Consider the following 9,321-nt stretch of genomic DNA (forward strand, 5'->3'; position numbering starts at 1 on the left):
CCTTGTGCTGTCCTCCTCATCTTGTCCTTGAGAATTCCACCCATTATTCCTTGGAAATTTTCCCAGAGTGGTTCAGCTTACAGCAGTGCTAAGAATCACAGCACGCATCAGTAGGTGGTTTTATATCAGGTGCACTGGGATACAATGCAGCAGAGGCTTGAGTATCACAAAGTTAGCTCTGTTACATCCCCCACTTCAGTTATTTAAAAAAGAAAGAAAGAAAGGAAAGAATAAATAGTGAAGTAAGTCAACAAGAAACCACAATCCATTCCTTAAGTGGTAACCAGGCTACTGTGCTTTGGACCTTTTCCTGACACAACAAAAGACACCATGAAGACAGGAACTTTGGCAGCAGTGGTTTTGAACTCCACAACCCCCAGCTTTCCTCTGTTTTTCTATGCATATATTACTGGAAATATAATCATCTGCTAGGGAAACAGTCAACCTCCAAATGGATACCTTAGCAGCAGCAAGCCTCTGGAAGTTACTATTGCTAGAATAAAAAGGAGATTTTCAGCAAAGCAGCCCTGAATTCCCGAATTAACCAATGTCCTCCTTTGCCTGACCACTGTCACCATAGTGACCAGAGGAGTTGCCGCCGAGCCACTGCCCTGTGGCTTGGGACGGAGGCAAGCGGGAGCCGTGCTGGGAATGAAGTGACTGACTCAGGGCTCGGTTATGCAGATGTGGGCTGTGGGACCAGGCACTGGGAGCAGCCTTGGGCGTACAGTGGTGGGAAGTGGGGCTTACAGAGCAAAGAGGTGCAATTCCTGCCCTGAATGCCAGCCTCGAAGGGACCTCGAAGCACTGCTGGAGCTGTTGCAAGGTTACCAGAGGAGTCAGAAGGAGAAACAAAAAGAGTTGATAGTGAGGAGCATGGGGAAAGAAGACATTGACAGCAATACAGCAAACACAGTTAAGCTGGAGCTCGAATGAGCAGATTCATTCCCCTCGACATCATTTGTGTGGACTGCTCCCTCTCCTGGGGAAAACTTGCCCGAAAAAAAAAAAATAATCACAACCCAAACCAGTCCTCAAGCAAACAGTGCACCCCCAGAGTTTACAGGCAGGTAGGCCCCTGCTTCCGGATTCAAATTAGAGAGGGCAAGATGCAAGACCCCTGTGCTGCCGTTCCCCACAGTCTGTGTCCTGGCTACAGGAGCCTGAGCTGGTGAAGCCAGCTGTGACCTCCAGACTTGTGCAGAGCCAAGCACTGCTCCAGCCTGTGCAAACAACAGCAACACTGTCTTCTCCCTGCTTGGTGCTGCTTCCAAGCACCACCCAGACCATGCTCCACTCTCAAACCACTGGAGTGGTCCAGTGGCACAGCAGGCAAGGATCCAGGGAACAGTGCTTGCAAGCACTTTTCAGAGTGAATGCTGGAGTACAATTTCCACTTTGCTGGGAATTGGACAGAAATCACCAGTTCCAGTCTTTAGTGCTGGTAAGGATTGACAATTTTTAGCCACAGAAATAAATTTTAGAATCTGTGAGTGAGAAAATGGAGGAATGACCTTGAAACATACTCTCATGGTGAGAAATATTCACCACTTACTTAATTTTTGCTGCTTTAGGATTCCAAAGTCCAGTTAAAATCTTTGCAGTGAAGCTAGCTCAGAAGATCTTGCAATAAGATTAGAACCAGCTGGTGAAAAATGGCATGTTACTGTAGCCAGTAAATACCCACACGAACCAGCCCTAGAGAGGTGAAAGGCTCTGCTGAGCTTTAAGTATGTACCACACTGGCTGATACTGGGGTATGAGTAATGCCTCTTCCTTTCAAGTCCTTTCCCAGTTTATGACTTCTGATGTGGAAGAGTGATGATTTAAATGCGCACAATTAAAAATGAAAAAATAATTATTTCCATTTTACAGAGAGGGGGACAGGCTTGCCTGTAAACAGAAAGCAGTGTCAGGGTGTAAAAAACCCAAACAAATGAACACTTTCTGAATCCCTGGACTTTGACTAAAGTCATCCATCTTGTCTACTTGCACGTGCTGTGACAGCTTTATGGAACCTTTCACCCTGGTGAGAAAGCCTTGCTTGATTCTTAATGGTCTCTGAGAGTTATCATATGATACCACGTCATGCAATCACACAATCAGCAAAGGTCACAAGACACGCAGCCATTCCTCCTGGCTTTACAGCTGCTTTCCACAGCCAAGACTCCTCCTTCTTACACCATTCTGAAGTCAAGTGCAGCAGCACTCCTGCCTGCCAAGCACTGGGAAGCCCTGCCATAATTTAGACCCTAGAAGGGGCACATAATTTTTTTATGGCAACAAGAGAACCATAATGGATTTGCAACATTTAATCAGTCTAAATGGATTCTTACTGGCTGCAATGGAATCTGCTTGGCAACATAAAAGAAGTGCAATATCTCACTTGTACCGATATGGTAGGTTGGGGCAGGGGTAAAAGCCTTTCCAAGAGATAAAAAGGAATGTAGCAAAGTCACTGTTGCCCTAGATCTTCTACAATCTAAAAGAAAAGAGGTGTTCTAATAATTTTACTGTTCTAACTATGTGAGATACGGGTACCTAATTCAAGGTTCATACTACATACATAAAAATTTGCATAATGAGGAAAAGTCCTTGTCCTTAGGAGCTTGTAGCTTTATTGGACTTAAAGGCTTTATTAGGTGATGGGCAAGATCACCTCTGTTTTGCAGACAGATCACAGATGAGGAGCCAGACTTCAAATGTTTTGGTGATATGTAAGGCAAGTCTAGTAGGGCGAGTCTGAAGGAAGCACAAGAACAGAAGTAATGAATATAAGGTGGAAAAGTTCAGGACTATGCAAAAGAATACCCATTGCAATATTCCCTGAGCAATGCAGCCAAGAAGTCTTGATTCCCAGGCACTCAAACAAACTGCTCCTTTCCTCCAGAGACTACCCCTCTGTTGCAGGGACTGCAGCATGGAATGGCAGCATGGGATGGCTCAGACTCCATAGTCTTGTCCCCTTGACCACAGATCATGTGTGCAGCTTGGAAGGCTGCAGTGAGGGGGCAGATCCCCTTCTGCCTCAGCCCCAGCCTGCTAGTTCTGGCAGAGGCATTTCCCAGTAAGTTGTGGAAAAGCTCAGTTCTCAGGGCCTTGTACCCACTGATAACTATGACTACTCAGTCACTGATTAAAAGCATCTAAATATGCTGTTATGATAGATTTTATAGATTTGGTAGAGCCTCCTCTCTTCTCACCTTCCTTTCTGTGAGTAAATTAGACTTTCTGGAGCACCCAACCTAAGCCAGACTTTCAGAGCAGATCAGTATTTAGATATTGTTCTGCTTTTACTGAACAATAAAATTTGGATTCTGGAACTCAGTTCAAAGGCACACAAGCAACTTATAATAGCCAGCCAAGATTTCCTGCACCCCTGACCATTGCCACCCCTGACTGGATGTCCCAGTCAGTCAGGGAATTCTTAAACCTCTACAGAAGGTATTTTCTCTGCACTTTAATCAGTGTTTAGGAGATCAATGCTATTTCAAAGTGTGTCACTGCTTTGTTCCCTTAAGGAATTAACTGTTAACTGTAACTCTGATCTCCTTCAAGACCATTGTGATATGTGGTAGACTGTTGCTGCACTGTTCTGGGTAATTCTTGATCTAAAAAAAGGCATGGGCAAAAGTAAGAGTCTGTCTACTAAACCCCATGGTTTCTTTGAGAGCAGCAAGGCAGGGCTGCAGAACAAAGAAAAACATCCACATAGCCTGGGTTGAAGGAAGGTCAGGTAGTGTTCACCTACATCTTTAATTTTTGTATTCATCCATCATTTTTGTTAAGACTTCACAGAAATTATTCTACCAGGTCTGCTCAGATAATAAATACCTCACTGTTTGGGGGAGAACAGCAAGTAAACCAAACATGAGAGAGTTCAGTATTCCACAAAGAGATGCTGCCTAGATGGCTACTAGCACATAGCATGGAGGTACGATGCCATAGCAAATACTAATTTAAAAGTACTGCATAGCAACAGGACAGGCAGCAGCCAGCTTGCTCTCACTTGATTTTGGGAGCTGTAAGAGCAGCCAACAACCCTTCCCCCTCAAGAACTCTTACAGCATTCCTGAGGCAAGTGTTAATACTGGATCTCGACCAAGAAAGAATTCCTATAGACTCGGGGGACGAGAGGAGGATGATACACTGCTTGCTTTTTTCCACTCTTTTCCCCTCATGCCCCACTGCTCCTGTACTTGTGCCCCTTGCACAAGGACCTTTAACACAGTGGCAAGCGGCTCCCAGCAGGGCGCAGAGCACATGCAGGCAGCCTGCCTGCCCTTGGCAGCAGTTGCTCTGACCAACGGAAGCAGAGGAAACTCGAGAGACAGGCATGGAGAAGGCTGGAAAGTGCTGAAGGGGGAAACTCGTGGTGGAATGCAAAAGGATTAAAACCAGCAACAGCAGAGCAGCATTCAGCACCAAGTTATTCCCAAACTGTCCTTGCCGAGCATGTGGCTGGTTGTCTTCTTCCCCCATGTAATGCTCAGATGCACTCCCGGGATACCTCACACACAAAAGAATAAATGGCCAAGTAACTTGTAACTAATGCACACTGGTCTCCTAACCGGGAGCAGGGCTGCATGGCTGAGAAGTCCCTCTCTTGGAATCTTAGTGCCACCTTGTGCTGGGAACGGTAACAGTCATGGATAAAAGAGCTGGTCCAGAACAGTGAAGGAGAGAAATGGCAGGAGAAGCAGTCGTTGGAGCAAAGCTGCATTAAGTGTTTTGGCTTTTGGAGATCTTTCCTCTTGGTACAAACCAGCATTACTCCCAATATCCCGCTGTAGAATCCTTTTATGAAGGGACAGGGAGGCTATAGCAACTTCTGCAGGTTTGCCCTGACCCCAGACAGCGGCTCCGAGTCACACCTCTGCTGTAATCGTGCACAGATAGCTGCAGCGGCAGATACCAGCACAGGCAAGTCCAAGGAGAAACGCGATGTCACCTCAGACAGGAAAATTTTGCTGAGTATTATTGGTATCTCCTCTGGAGCCTGGTTTCCAACAGGTAAACCCATAGAGTAGTGCAGGTGTGGAAGATGAACCAGCATTTTACAGAGCAATTTCCAGATGCAAAATACTGCTATCCTAAACCTATGCACAGGTGAGATGAGCCAGCTGGCTTTCTTGGGGGATATAAAAGCAGGGTTTGAATTTCTTATTTGTTACTTTAAAAATTATTTTCAGACTTTTCTCTAAAGATGGATTAAATTCCATCTGGTCAAATTTGAACTTCTGAAAATGCCTGCTTCTCTACACTGAGTGTTAGGGGAGCTTTAGCATTGTCAGCCTCATGGTTTTATTTGTTAGTTTGTTCAAAAACGAGAGGTTATTATTTTGTAAAAAATTGTATTTCAAAGTCAGTTGCAAAGATTTTGCACTGCTGTTGATCAGTTAAGTTTTATCTTTTTACCACTTGGAATGTTTTTGCAAGTTGGCTATGGAATTTTAGACAGTATTGTCTTGAGTTTTATTCGCCTCAGGGTTTCTTTGCAAACTCAAAGGAGGAAAAGAGAAGCATTTTGAAAAATATTTCTGTAGCAAGGTAGGAATTCTCTTGGAAAGAAACAGTGTGAGTATCCTGCCAAAGGGGCAGGATGAATGAACACACAAGTGTATTGACAGGGATAGGGCATCCACAACTTCTCTGGGGAACCTGATCCAGTGTCTCACAACCCTCACAGTAAAGAATTTCTTTCTAACATCTAATCTAAACCTCCTCTCTTGCAGTTTACAGCCATCGCCCCTTGTCCTGTCACTTGTGCAAAGTCCCTCTCGAGCCTTCCTGCAGGCCCCCTTTGAGTGCTGGAAGGTGCTCTAAGGTCTCCGTGGCCCTTCTCCACGCTGAACTACCCCAGCTCTCTCAGCCTGTCCTCACAGGCTCTCTGTCTTCAGCCTCATGGAGCGTAGGGTGCTCCAGCCCTCTGACCATCTCTGTGCCCCTCCTCTGGACCCGTCTGTGTGTTTCCTGTGCTGAGCACTCCAGACCTGGACATAGCACTCCAGGTGGGATCTTATGACAGTACAGCAGAGGGCGAGAATCACTCCCTTGACCTGCTGGCCACATTTTATGGATCTACCAGTTTACCACCAATGTTGTTATAGTGTGGCCAAACATGGGAATTGCACAGAATATTCTGAGTTGCAAGGGACCCACAAGGATCATTGAATTAAATTCTTAAATGAATGGGGACCAAAGCAAAAAATGACTAAAATCTAATTATGAAATAGAACTGACTTCTGATGAACATCATAAAGCACCAGTGGAAAAACCTATGATTTGTTGGATCCATCAATAGCTCCACACTTGACTGAAACTCACTATCAAACACACAAACCTCTGCTTTTTAAGATAAAGTTATTACCAAGCAACACAGTTTCACTGGCCCATATCTGTTTCAGCATTGAGATACCTGCACATGCAACAAGGAGTCCTCCAACAACACCACTTGACCATTCAAGCTTCTGTGCCTGTGGCAGAAACTGTTCTAATCAAATTCCTTGCAAGGATATATCCAAGTAAAATTACAGTTAAATCAAATGTAGATGCCTGGGAAGAAGTAATGGATTTCCTTTGTGGGGAGCACTAACATTGAAATAACCTGTACACCTTGCAATAATAAAAATAGTTATAAAAATAACCTACTTTGTGAAATCAAGAGTTTAGGAAGCGCCAGCAGAGATTATGCAAGGCCATAGGTTTACTTAAGACCCAGCCCAAACAAGGGATTTAGGAATAAGCACGATACTAGAAGATACCATGCAAATTCAGCTGACTTTCAGTAGGTCTTATTCTGCACAGCTCCCAAGCCTTCAACCTTTCATTCTAAAAAGGGCAACCAACAATACAGATATGGGCAGCAAAGAAATTATGTTTCTGAGCTGATTTTAGAAAAGGTAAACTGGCAGTACTAAGCAAAATGCACAAGAAACCAGAAAAAAAAGAACAAAAACCCAGCCAAAAGGAGACATGGCAGACTTTGGCTATGTAAGGAGTTGGCAACATAACTTCACATGACAGGATGCTCCCAAATCTGCAGCCAGCCAGCCTGCCATTTTCATAGTGGCTGGGATGTTTCTTTTATAGGTGGACAACCCATCACATGTAACACACAATGAGCTGGCAAAGCCCATCTATAGTACACTTCCTCCAGTTCTTCAACCTGCTAAAAGGTGCTGTGGTCACCCCTACTCAGCTGTGGCACCTTTTCTTACCAGCATCCTGGGCAATGGGACATCAGGGCTAAACAGGGGTCCCTGTAAGCTCCACAGTGCTTTGCAATCTGGACAAGAAACACAGCTAGGCTGTCAGGTTCTCATACAGGTGACAAACATACATCTTCCCCTGCTACTAAGGTTATGGAAACATTGGGATCCACCAATTCACATATAGATGAATAAAGAAAAAAATGCCCACTTCCTGTGTCAGGGGAAGGGGGCACAACTGGGGTTGTGGAAGCCCTGCCCCATCTGGGGGAACATATTTAATTGCTTTCAAGGTATCTAGAACACAAACATCTGTACAGCAGGATGTGGCCATGGAAATGACCTGGAGCTTTTGTTCCAGATTCTCCAAGACAGGAATGTTGTTCAGTAAACAAGACCAATCCAGAAATCCTGATGCTCAGTTACTTGTACTTACCTTCACACTAAAGGAAAACGAAAGCAGCTTTCATTAAGGGGCTCATATGAGTTAGGAGGATCATCCACTCCAGGAAAACACTTTCTACCTCTAAGGACAGGATTCACTTACTGTTTCTTCTGTTTTATGATCTGCTCTCGTTGCTTGATGCTGGTTTAGCAGCCCTAACCTCGCTCTTGAGCACACTGATCATAAACACCTACAATGGTGGGCACTGTTAGTTGCTGCATTGACCCCCCTTCCCTCACACATCCAGGTGAATGACATTTCTGCCAACCAACCCCCAGCACTACACCCACCGAGGCGGCCCGAGGAGCACTGAGTATGAACCTGCAAGCAGGAGCAGCAGGTTCTGAGCAGAAGGGCTGCAGTAAGAGTATGCAGAGACTATGTTCAGCTTTTGCTCATATAGCCAGAAATGCTTGTAGAGCAGAGCAGCCAGTCACAACGCCTGTGAATTCTAGAAGAAAGAGCTGTATGAGTGCCATTTGTCATCAACTGTTTCCTGGACACTTCCAACTTTAAGGAAAGCTCTTAATAACACATCTCTCTCTCCTTTAACCCATTTTATGACACAGTACAATTAAAGACCCCACAAGATGAGTCACCACAGCTGTGAGCATATTCTTCAAAACATCTGTGTCATCTTCACTGAACTGAAGGCCAAGGTGTGACAGTATGAGCCATGGACTGCACAGAGAGATCCACCCACATTCTAAAAACATAAACACCCTGGCATGACACAAGGCCTTTCCCAAAGACTGACAAAGTTACAAGTATTAGGTTCAATTCTACGCTTAATTCTCTCCACCAATGCTTTCACCACTGGGTAACACAGTGGCCGTGTAAATCAAGCTCTTGATCTTTAGGGCAGAGTTGCACTTGACATCCTGAGCAGCCAACAGTGGATTCAGCTGACCCAACAGCACCTGTTTTAGCATGAAACTTGTGTTTCTACACCCCTAGATACAAAAACTCGAAACCTTAATCCACAGTCAAGTAGAAACACAAATACTACAGACCAAAGCAATACACAGTTATGTCAACTCTGACATTTCAGACCTGTTTGAAAAAAATGGCTTAGAAAGCTGATTCATACATACAAACAATCCATTGTGCCCAGAAGTTTCCTAACATTCTTTTATTAAAAACCAAAGAGCCAAAGATTGCCCTGATGCTCTTCATTGTTATAAAGCAGATTCTGAAGTATTAAGTGAATTATGTATGAGCGAAGAACTCCAACTGATGCAGAGTTTAAAACTAGGTTTACAGTTTCCTATTTTATTGGCATGGATGTATTTCTAAACTTAAAAACCTTTCTGGCAAGTTATCTCAATTTCTTATGACAAAATTTCTCACAACACACAAATATTTACAACATATACATATTTTTCATTCTTTTACAACTGGTTCTTAAAAGACAAACAATTCTTAGGTTACCACAGAACAAAAGCTGTGACTTAGTTGTTTTTAATTTGATAAAACTATCATAAGTTAAAGTGAATAGATTTTTCTTTAAATTCCTTGTAGCATTTTACAAGTGCAACAGAAAAATATGAAGAACCAATTTAGGATAGCTGCAGTTCATTGGATAAATGTTGCCCGTCGTTATCACATTATTTCACAGCAAATTCTTGAAAAAATAAGCACCAATCATTCTTGCAAAGAACAATT

This window comes from Passer montanus, unplaced genomic scaffold (genome assembly GCF_014805655.1).
Source record: "Passer montanus isolate IOZ18808 unplaced genomic scaffold, ASM1480565v1 scaffold65, whole genome shotgun sequence".
NCBI lineage: Eukaryota > Metazoa > Chordata > Aves > Passeriformes > Passeridae > Passer > Passer montanus.